At 38.1% G+C, this 12,341-nt stretch overlaps 1 long non-coding RNA gene across 1 annotated transcript in view; it reads left to right on the top strand.

Moving 5' to 3' along the window:
- Window positions 1–2,547: 2,547 nt before the first annotated feature.
- The window catches only part of LOC111742156, a 65,157-nt gene continuing 55,363 nt past the window's right edge, over window positions 2,548–12,341 (top strand). Inside the window, exon 1 of the long non-coding RNA XR_002781219.1 lies at window positions 2,548–2,640. This is a non-coding gene — a long non-coding RNA (uncharacterized LOC111742156). The remainder of the gene's footprint in view (window positions 2,641–12,341) is intronic.

Genomic DNA, 12,341 nt, shown 5'->3' with positions numbered 1-12,341 from the left:
TGAAAAATTTTGTTATTTATTGTTATTGCAAATTATTTGCATATTAATAGAAATTATATATCTCTATCTGAGAGACTGGCTTTTGTGTTCCAAAAGCCTAAAGCATTAGAAGAAATTATTAAGAAAGGCAGAAAATGTTCTCCTCACTCTCCCACCCTGCCTCCAGACTAGAAACTATTTCTCCCAAGAGTTGCAAATTGATGAAGCTGAGAGTGAAGAGTTTGTGCTGCCTAGAGAAAGGGGCTCTGTGCCCTCTTCTTTTGCCTTGCTCTGCCTTGCTCCTTCTCCTGGGCAGATAGCAAGACCCAGGAGCTTTGGAGGCAGCAAGAACAGAAGGAATGTTCTCCCATATTCCATGGAGAGTTGAGGAAAGTGGTTAACTGCCAAGAGGGCATGCTGCATGGTGCATCTCAGCAATGGCTGGTCTGACCACAACTTCTATGACCCAGAGTGGCCCAGAAGCAATGACATCATAACCACGTCCTTAGATATCACTTGAAAATATCAGAGAGAGCCAGAAGGGAGTGTGCAAATGGTGCAGGAGCCACCCTTGCAACAGCAATCTGTGTATACCTATGGCTGAAGGTCTCTGAGGCACAGACATAGTAATTTCCTCTGTGTATGTGTAAACCCAATTCTAGATGGCTTCTCTTAGACAAAATGCACTTATCTTTTTGGTACTGTACATAGATCTGGAACTTGGACATAGCCTAAGGGAAAGTTTGAGGAAAATCAGAATCAATAAGATTAATTTTCTACCACTTCATTGGGTAGAGAAAAAATAATAAATTTTTATCAACTGGGTTTATATACTTATACTTAACCACTTTATACATATGTTGACAGGGATTATTTTTTTCTTCAATTTTTATTTTTATTCTTTTTGTTGTTTTCTGTTGCTTTCAGGGAGGAAATGAAGTAAAAATGCTTTATGCCAGCATCTTTAATTGGAAGCTCCACATTAACTATTTTAAACACACTAAGATTAAAAATAAAACTATTTGATGTAAAAGGGTTTTTTTGGGGGGGTAAAGATAAAGAAAAAAGGAATATCCTTATGGTCAAGTTTGTAGATTATCTAACGGGTCTTATTCGATTTTTCTAAACTTTGCCAGCACACAAAGTTTATTTGAGAACAGACAATTAGCTACATAGAAAATGACTCATCATGTATTATTTGCAAGTGGAAAGAATGAAGCCAACACCAGAAAGATGTCCTGTCTCACTGCCTTATGTATAGTTGACTTGGGGATATGCTGTTTGGAAAAAAGGGAAAAACTCCAAAATGTCTTAATTAAAACTCATCATACAAACTCAGAAAAGATGCATGCAGGAATTACTAAAGCTTAAATAGTTACACCTGAAGGGGAATAAACATTTTGGCTTTGAAAAATCTACCCGAAGGAAGCTGAGTTATTTTTGAAGACAAGATGCCCATCCATGCTCATGCTAGGCAAATTTGCATCATATGATAGGACAGTTTGAGTGGGGTGAATGAAATGAAACAAACCATGAAACTCATTCAGTTGGGTGAACCAACAGTTTCTCAAGCTGAGTCTGCAATCTGTTTGGAGATTGGCTTCATTAATAGAAAGTGACACAGTGGAGAGACATGATCATTTTTCTCCTCTATAGCTGTTTGTTATGATTTAGACACCCTTTTTGTGTGAGATATAAAATTACCTGATAAGGTAAAATGAAATGATGTTATCTTTTTTAAAAAACGTGTAATGGCCATGCTGGTTTCAGCAGCAATGATTGAGCAGCCCATCTGTGAGAGTCAGAAAATCATTATAAATGTCATTAATTGTTCTCCTTTTGATGCCTCTGGGAGGGAACCATGGCGAGATAATCTTACCAGGAGCATGCATTGCTATCTTTCTTTCTTCCTTGTCCACTCTGTGGGCACTTCCTAAGAGAAGAGAGTGTCCTCTCATCTTTTTGAGAACATTCTGTTATGACCTAGGGAAGGATTTGCACTCGGTAGTCAGTTGTTCTGTTAAAGAGGAGCAGCAGCAAGTTCAGCAGCTCTTGTGACTCACCTGCGCAATTAGTGCCCCTGGAGGCATTCCTATGAGTCCATGATCTGTGCATTCCCTGATGACAGACACCAAGGAGATGCCCAAGGCATCTGACTCACACAGGAGGCAGCGGATATAGTGAAATGTGTGACAGCTTGGAGCCGGCCAAACCTATGTTCAAATCAAATGCTCTAGGACGTATTACCTCTATAGCCTGGAATGAGTTTTGGAACAATTCTGAGTTCTAGATTACTCAATTAGAATAGAAATCAAATTCATATCTCAATATTTTAATGAAATTAATACATGTATTGAATATCTACTATGTACCAGAGTCAATATGGAGAGATACATTTATTTTTATTTATTCAACAAATAATTATTGAGAATCTATTTTGTGCCGGACAGTAAAATGAATGCAAAAAAAAAAAAAAAAAAAGATTGCAGTAAAATGTGATAAATACAAGGAAAGAAGTGATTTTAGGGTTTAGTGAGAGCAAATAGAAGTGTCCACGTGACTAGTGTGATCAGGGGACTCACAGAGGGGAGCTGCTGGCACTCAGTTTTGAATGAGGCAGAGAAATATTCCAAGCAGGGAACTGACCAGGCTCCCTAGTGAGTAAGTGATGGTGGGAGACCCAGACCTTAATTTAGGAGCTTTTGGACTCTTAATCTAGTGCTTTCTTTTAGTGCTATATTCTGCATCTTGGTTTGAACTTTAAAAGAATAAATACTAAATTAAAAAGTAAAAGTATTAAGGAAAGAACATGTAAAACCATAAATGGATTAAGTGTAAAGAGCCATTTAAAACTTAGGCTTCCAACAGTCTCTCATACCAAGATTGACATTCTGATGCTCTTCTTAAATAATAATATTCAACTTATTTAAAAATTTAATAACAAAGTCTAAACTATGGGAGAGTGGAGGAGAGGTAGAGAGAATGCATTGCATGATAAAAATTATTTAAGTTATTGAGATACTAAACTTTCATTATTATATCAAGGATGAGGTAATGAGATGTTAATCCTTTCAAGATTTAATAGATTTATTATTCTAATGAACTATACCTGACAGCTTTGAACTGTATATAAAAACTTACTAATCTTTTGACAGACATTGAGGGTTTTATTTCTCTCAGTGTAGGTGTATGATTAAAGACTTATGGTTGAGATTGCTCACTGAAATTTTTCTCATGGCATAGTGGAAAACTGAGTATATTTCTCCCTGTCCTCTTGACTCTATTGAATTAAACTGTGGAAATAAAACTTCGTAAAGCAGAAATTAGAGAAGTAATGATGGAGAAGATTAACTGATGTGTGGGTCCAGTGATAAACAAAATTAAACACAAATGATGGAGGCTTTTATCAGCCTGCTCAGCAGGACTCTGTCTCATTAATTAAACAGCTTTGCTAATTTAACAAAGATGTTCTGAATACCTAGTTTGTGCCAGCAGTGTTGGTGCCAGGGAAACAAAGTTAACCAGGATATAGTTTCTGTCCTTGAGAATCTCAGCATCTAGGCAGCAGCCAGGATGGCTGACTATGGACTCCCAGCTAGGCAAGGTTATGTGGTGAGATGAAGAAGGGACAGGAAAAGGGGAAGAATTAATGGACTGAAAGATGTGGTGTGGTTGAAGAATTGTCAGAGTTAAGACATGACAGAGAGTGAGTAAGAAGACAGAATGTGGTGGTTAGAGGGTAAGATGCTTAAAATAGAAATTCAGAATATTGCGCAATAATTAGTACTGTTAGAACACTGTTTTTCAGACTTTTTTTGACCATGACTCACATTAGAAAGATATATTGTATACCTCTACCCAGTACACATGTATATAATTGAAACAAAGTTTTATAAAACAATTATTACCCTTACTATAGAAAATGTACTGTGATATTGCCTGTCCTATTTTATGGATTTTAAGAATTGATTTTATTACTCATTAATAAATTGTCATTCTGCTTGAAAATCACTGGGGATGAGTGGCTGATGAGGAGTCAGACCAACTCATTGACAATGAGAAGATAAAGGAACTCAGAGGCCAGAGTATTAGATGGATCGTTCATGGTTTTGAAATCACCAAGCATCATGATGGGAGTAATAGAAGAGAAAGACAGTGGTCCAGGGGATAGAGTCTTCAATGAATGAGAGGAATTAACCAGGAGGAGAATAGACAATTGCAACAAGGAGGAAGAATGGTGGCTTACAGTCTGATAGAATATTTCAGAGGGGTCAGGAATCTTAGAGAGAAAGGGAAAACATGGTGTGGGAGCAGCTATGAGGAGTGAGAGGCTATTTGTACCATATGTGTGAGAAAAACTTGGCTGTCAATTGGGAATTGTAAGAGAAACAGAGTCATCAGAGAGAGATAGCTTCCAGTTAGAAAAGATGTAAGGAATGTTTAGAGAGAGATTAAAAATAGAGAGGACTCTACTTTCTGGAACTCATAGTCTGTCCTCAGGTTGGAGTATTGAGGAAAGATGGGAGTTTTGTTCAGTTTAGGGGATGAGTCAAGCTTTGAGGAAATGAGTCTCAAGAATGAGTCTTAAGCTTTCTATGGTAATTGAGGTAAAAGAACAGTATTGCATCACAGGTTTCAACATGGTGTTCTCTGGGCAGAGGTTAATCATCCTTCATGAGAAATCTCTTGAACAGTGTGTAGTTTTGAGTCAGGGAGCATTGTGTGGGGTTTATGTCTGATGTTTTAAGAAAGAAGAGGGGAGAGTAGGAGATAAGATACCATGTCTCCCCTCTAGGCAAAGACTTAGAAGTTTGGTTAAATGGCAGCCAACAAAAAAATCATAATGTAGCCTGCAAGTGCCAGTCACTGTGAAAGAAAATAGAAGAATTAATTTCTCAGAGAAATTGGGAAAGATGTCACAGAGAGGGTGAAATCTAAGTTGTCTTAAATAATGATAGAGTCTTTGCCTAGTTACAAATAGAGAACAGACTAGTTCAGGCAGTGAGAAAAGCCTGTCAGAAAGAACAGAGCTATGAAGCATATCAGCAAGTGGAGAGAATGGAGGGACATCTGGTCCTATGAAGGAGTTGTGGTTTAGGCTAGCATGGCATTCTGATGGCTTGGTGCCTTTCTCCAGGGAATGGCACAGTCAATTTATATCATTTGCTCTGGTGGGTAGACATGGCTTACACTTGTGAGATTTTACTCAGAGGAGTCTGCAGCCTCCCATGGGAGGGGACCGTGGCTGGTTGTCCACACATCCATTCCTAACAAGTGACAGTGACAGCCTCAGAGAACAAATCATATCTTTGGAATTCCTGAATTCCAAGATTAGAAAAAAAAAAAAAAACATTTTAAAGTAGTTTTTCCCCGCAATAATTTCATTTGTCATTCATTTTTTTAACAGCATGCATTGAGTAAAGACTAATAAGGAGGAGAAGTATGTGGTTAGGAAAATTCCTGTGGAAAAAGCAGATCTGAGTTTGATCTTGTCACTGGCTTAGTAGGTTGCAGTCCATTTGTGCATTTAAATTAAAATTAATGTAGTGAGTCTGCACTAGCCTTTTAAAAAAAGAATAGAACATACTAGAATAAAAAATATATAATGAAGTAAGGAAAAATATAATTTCCATGATGGACAGGGAGTGTAAATGCTGGAGGGCCAAAACTCTTGGTATTAAGAAGTAGAGGAGATGGTGATCAACTCTAGCCCCATATAGAGGAATAACTGGCATTATGCTTTGAGAGAGGGTATCATGATCCCTCTCTAGAACTCAACATCCTGATGTTTAAGGCCAAGGGTTGAGGTAATCGTTTTTGTTTTCTCTCAGTTCTAAAATTCTCTGTTTCTCTTATTTCATCTAGGAAGATGGTTGCAAAGCTCACAGTAGACAGAATGCTAATGTTTATTATTTCACAGTATATTTTATCTGAAGTTTTCTGTCTCATGGGGTCAGAGAATTAAAATTATTATCCTTATTGCTAATACAATAAAATATTTTTGAAACTAGAGAATCCATTCCTACAGTTATCACAGATCACTGAGTGATAGCTATGTGGTGAAATAATAAATTATATTATCATCTACATTAATAATGAATTACTTAATCAGTTATTTAAAACCTATGTTAAAGTGGAGGGAATTGACTTGATCTCAATAATAAACCAAGGAAGCCTTTTTAGAGCTAAATTAATGCTTTTTAACTGATAATACTTACAGCCTGGCTCAAAGATAACTATGGAAGTAGGAAATGACCTGTCTTAGAGGTTTTTAAATTTCTTTCATTAAGTCGCACTCCTGTGTAGAAGCAGGAAACTAGATTGATCATACAATATATTTGTTTTCTCCTAGCTCTATCTTTCTCTTTTCCTGACAGCACATTTATTCATGTGTTATTCATGCTGAGCTTTTTAAATGACCAGCTTCATTTGCAATTTGCTAGAAAGAGGTATTGTGTAACTTCTGATTTTTGAAGGGAAACATTTCCATAGAATGATTAAATGCAAGGTACTACTGATACAGTGTCTAATAACTTTCTGGAGATTAGAGAGAAAGCCATGAGTAGAAAACATGGTTGTCTTTGAGTTTTCAATGTGTATTGTTAAAATAGAAGATTTAGAAAAAAATAATGCTCGATACAAGCTTAGAAGTTGTGGACAGCAGAAGGGAAAAATAGTCTCACTTTATTGTTATCTATTGGAGCTTATCAAGAATAATCAGATAATAAGTTGCAATACTTCTATTAATTTAATAGGTTGGGGGCACATCTACATATCTGTTAGATTAGGATTAAGTTTTTAATGCAAAGCTATAAATAACTATAGTTGTTCTAGACATTGAAAATCATACAAAGGTAATAAAATAGTGCAGAAAATAGGAGCCAGCATTACATGGTTTTTATGACTATGAAAACAAAATGTGTAAAATTCCTAGTTTAAGGTCTAGTACATAGCAGTCACACAGCAGGTGGTGGCTATTAATGTTTATAAAGAGTATTTATTAGTAAGTAGAATCTGTGGCCAAAAAAAAAAAATCTTCATAGATTTCTCTCTATGTTTCCTTTATTTGGAAATTAGTTAAACTTTAGAAAAGTGGCAAAAATAAGAATGATACAAAGAATGCCAAGGTTCAGAGGAAGATAGTGGACTAGGTAAAAGCAGGGTTCATCTTCTCCCAGGACCGCATTGAAATTACAACCAAACTATAAAATAACCAACGTGGAGAATCAATCACCTGAAGTCCAGCTGATCACAACACCTACATCAGATAATATAAAGGAGCCACATCGAAGCCTGTAAGAAGGACAAAGTTGTGAATAGGGCTGGACCCGCACCTGCAGGTTGTGGAGGATCGCTGGGAGGAAGAGCGAGGCTGCTGAGGCTCTCCTGAGAGAGAAGGGGTTCCTGGTATCATCTGGGGGCTCTCCAGCACAGGATCCCAGCCCAGAGAAGAGGAGATTCCAATAATTCTGACTGAAGAAACTAAAGGGGATCCTGGCCACCTAGGTGAGATGGAAGGAGACTGAAACCCTAGAAGTCCCTTTGAAGGACCTGTGCAAAGGCTTTCTGACCTGCAGACGCTCACCCGGGATGCCGGTGGTGGGTCAGAGGCTCGCATGAGATTTATTCTGAAAAGGTCTCCAAGCCTGGCGTCTGAAAAGGCAGCTACCATTGTGCCTTAGTCCACACCCCCTACTGGGCAATCTACAGACCTTACCAGCTTGACTATGCAGACCCTCTGGTCTGAGAGCAGTGTTTCTAATCCCAGCAACAGCAGCCAGTTGCTGTGAGCCACATTTCAGAGATAAGGTCAGGCAGATTGCTGCTGCCAAAGTGAACTTGGGCAGATTGGGGACCTGTGTGCTAGTCCAAGACAGCAGCTGGTCTCGTTGTGAGCTGAGTCTTCTGTAGGAACTCACAACAGTTACCAAATTTGCAGCAAGACTGAGGATGAATTGATCTGACTGCCATTGTCTCTCTGAGACCCCGCCCTAGCCTACCCACAAATTGCCCAGGGGCCCCATTGACAGTGAACTGCCACAGCCCGGCCCTTCCCCTCCCTTGATCTCCTAATCCATACAGGCAACAAACTTTGGCTGGCACAGGGTGGCACTGCATAGAACTCAATGGCAGGCAGAATTTTGCTGCCTATAAGAGTTGCAATATTGTGTCCGGGAAGCACAGATGCCTATGGGAACTCCCCTGAGAGCAGATGATCTCACTGTGATCTGTGTCTACAGTGGGAACACCCAGGCACAGAAGTTTCAGCAAAATCGAGGCTGTATTGGTCGAATGGACCTTGTCTCCCTGAGATCCCACTTCATCCAAGCCACAGAGTGCTTGCAGCCCATTGACAAGCAGCCTCTTGTGCCCTGCTTGGCTCTGTGGTTGAGCAGTTAGTGCAAGCGACACCCTTGGCTAGTGCAGTGAGCGCATTTCGAAGAAAACAGTTGTGGACAGACCACTGCTGCCTGTATGAGCTACAAAATTTCTTCAGTGGATTGCAAGGGTCTGTATTTGCTTAACAGCCCTTGACTCCTTGAGCTCTTGCCTTATCCAATACACATAGTGCCCACAGCACATTGATAGGCATTTGCCCCTGCTCTGGGATAGTGCATTTAGGCCCAGGGTGGGCAGCAGTTGACATTGCTGTGAGTGGAAACTTGTACAGTGAGCCACAGAGACAGCACGTAAACTGACACTGCAGTGGCAGGGAAAATTTACTTAATAGACCCAGAAGACTCCCAGGGTCCTTGTGCCATCCAACACGTATATTACCTAGAGCTCATCCAGTTTCAGAGACTTACAGGCATCTGATGGCAGTATCAGGCCTTGAAGAGCACTGGTCCCTCCACTAAACTGCCATTGGTCAGGGACGGGGGATAACCGAGAGCTGCCTACAGAGTTGTCTCTTCTACTTACTGTAGATCCAGCATAGAAAACAACCATCAGCGGATCGATTTGTAGTTCTCACTGGGTAACCCTGAGCAATCAAAAGCAGAGGCTGACCTTGGCCTATGGGGGAGCCCCTCCCAAGGGGCCACAAAACCAACGCATCTGGAGGCTGACACCAGACCACAATGGAGCAATTCCTGACTAGCTCCAGTAGTGATACACACAAAGAGTGGTTGCAACAAATACACAAGCCTGCTAGAGCAAATCCCACTCAGTGGGTTTAGCTCCCACATAGCAACTCTTATCCTGAGGGTGCAGCCAATTCACACAATTAGTCAGCCTGAACGTTAATCCCACCCACTAACCTACTAACAACAATAAAGGCTTGGCAACAGAAGATCACACACAACCCATACAAAGGTCACGTCCAGAGCTTCCGGTACAAGGGATCAGGGAGAGTGCACCACTGGGCCACACAGGACACCTTCCACATTAGGCCATCTCGCCAAGGCTGAGAGATGAAACAAATATTTCTGACACATAGAAATGAACATAGAAGCTAATAAAATGAGAAAACAAAGAAACATGCCACAAGTGAAACAACTGGAGAAAACTCCAGAAAATAAGCTAAATGAAATGGAGGTAAGCAACCTACCACAGACAGAGTTCAGAATAATGGTTATAAAGATGCTCAATGAACTTATGAGGAGAATAGATGAGCACAATCTATTAACAGAGAGATAGTAAGCATTAAAAAGGACATAGAAACCATAAAAACGTACCAGACAGAAATGAGGAATAGAATAATTGAAATGAAGAATACACTAGAAGAATTCAACAGTAGATTGGATGAAGCAGGAGATCGAATCAGTGAATTGGAAGACAAGGTAGCTGAACACATCCAATCAGAACAACAAAAAGAAAAAATAATTTTTAAAAATGAGGATAGTTTAAGAGATCTCTTGGACAACATGAAGCATAAAAATATCAGAATCATAGGAGTACCTGAAGAGGAAGAGAGAGAGCAAGGGATTGAGACTCTATTTGAAGAAATAATGACAGAAAACGTCCCTAACCTGGCAAAGGAATTAGACGTACAAGTTCAAGAAGTGCAAAGAGTGACAAACCAGAGGAATTCAAACAGACCTACGCCAAGACACATCATAATTAAAATGCTAAAGATCAAAGACAAAGAAAGAATTTTAAAAATAGCAAGAGAAAGGAAGCTGGTTACTTACAAGGATACTCCCATAAAAATGTCTGCTGACTTTTCAATGGAAACTGCAGACCAGAAGTGAATGGCAAGAAATATTCAAAGTAACGAAAAAGCAGAATCTACAACCATGGATACTCTACCCAGCAAAGCTTTTGATTAAAATGGAAGGTGAGATAAAGAGCTTCCTAGACAGAAAAAGCTTAAGGAATACATCACCAACAAGCCAGCGTTACAAGAAATGTTAAAAGGTTTTCTGTAAAAAGAGAAGGGGTAAAAAGAAAATAGAAATAACAAATATGAATAATAAAATGACAGTAACAATATATCTATCAGTAATCACTTTAAATGTAAATGGATTAAATGCTCCAATCAAAAGACATAGGGTAACCGAATGGATAAGAAAACAAGACCCATGCATATGCTGTCTACAAGAGACCTACTTCAGATCAAACGACATTCACAGACTGAAAGTAAAGAGATGGAAAAAAATATTTCATGCAAATGGAAATGAAAAAAAAAAGCTGGGATAGTAAAACTTATAACAGATAAAATAGACTTTAAAACAAAGGCTATAAGAAATAAAAAAGGGCATCACATAATAATAAAGGGATTGATAAATCGAGGACATAACCCTAGTAAACATATATGCACCCAATATAGATGCACCTACATATATAAAGCAATTATTGACCGACATAAAAGGAGAAGTCAATAGTAATACACTCATAGTAGGAGACTTTAACACCCCATTGACATCAATGAACAAATCTTTCAGGCAAAGAATCAACAAGGAAACAATGGATCTAAAAGATACACTAGAACAGATGGACTTAATAGATATTTTCAGACAATTTTACCCCAAAGCAGCAAAATATACACTCTTTTCAAGTGCACATGGAACATTTTACAGGATAGACCACATGTTAGGATGCAAATCAAGTCTCAATAAATTTAAGATTGAAATCATGTCAACCGTCTTCTCTGATCACAATGATGTGAAACAAGAAATCAACTACAAGAAAAAAACTGGAAAATACACAAACATATGGAGGCTAAATAACATGATACTAAACAATGAATGGATTATTAATGAGATCAAGGAAGAAATCAAAGATATCTAGAGACAAATGAAAATGAAAACACAAGGCCTCAAAATTTATGGGACACAGCAAAAGAAATCCTAAGAGAGAAATTCATAGCAATACAGGCCTACCTCAAGAAACAAGGAAGAGCTCAAATAAACGATTTAACCTTACAATTAAAAGAACTAGAAAAAGAACAGCAAACAAGTCCAAAGTGAATAGAAGGAAGGAAATAATAAAGATCAGAGAGGAAATAAATGAAATAGAGTCTAGAAAAAGAATACAAAAGAGTAATGAAACCAAGAGCTGGTTCTTTGAAAGGATAAACAAAATCAACAGACCTTTGCCAGACTTATGAAAGACAAAAGAGAGAGAACTCAAATAAATAAAACCAGAAATGAAAGAGGAGATAAAACTACAGACTCCACAGAAATACGATGGATCATAAGAAAATACTATGAGCAATTATAAGCCAACAAATTGGATAATCTGGAAGAAATGAACACATTTCTAGAAACATACAATCTCCCAACACTGAATGAAGAAGGTATAAAAAATCTGAACTGAATGATTACCACCAATTACATCAAATCAGTAATCAAAAACTTCCCAAAAAACAAAAGTCCTGGACTCAGATGGCTCTAAAGGTGAATTTTACCAAACATTCAAATAATTATCACCTATTTTTTTCAAACTATTCCAAAAAATTCAAGAAGAGGAAATGCTCCCTAATTCTTTTTATGAGGCTACAATTACCTTGATTTCAAAACCAGGCAAAGACATTACAGAAAAAGAAAACTATAGGCCAATAACTCTTTTGAATATTGATGCAAAAATTCTCATAAAAATATTAGTAAAGTGAATTTAGCAATACATTAAAAATGTCATACACCATGAAAAAGTTGGATTTATTCCTGGGATGCAAAATTGGTTCAATATTCGCAAATCAATTAATGTGATACACCACATTAACAAATCGAAAGTTAAAAACCATATGATCATATCAATAGATGCAGAAACAGCAGTTCACAAAATCCAGCATCCATTTATGATAAAAACTCTCAGCAAAGTGGGAATATAGGAAACATACCTCAATATAATAAAGGCCATTTATGAGAAACCTGCAGCTAACATCATTCTCAATGGGGAAAGGCTAAAAGCATTTTCCT

This window comes from Pteropus vampyrus, unplaced genomic scaffold (genome assembly GCF_000151845.1).
Source record: "Pteropus vampyrus isolate Shadow unplaced genomic scaffold, Pvam_2.0 Scaffold87, whole genome shotgun sequence".
In the NCBI taxonomy this organism is placed as follows: domain Eukaryota; kingdom Metazoa; phylum Chordata; class Mammalia; order Chiroptera; family Pteropodidae; genus Pteropus; species Pteropus vampyrus.
This window is presented reverse-complemented; position numbering and strand designations above follow the sequence as displayed.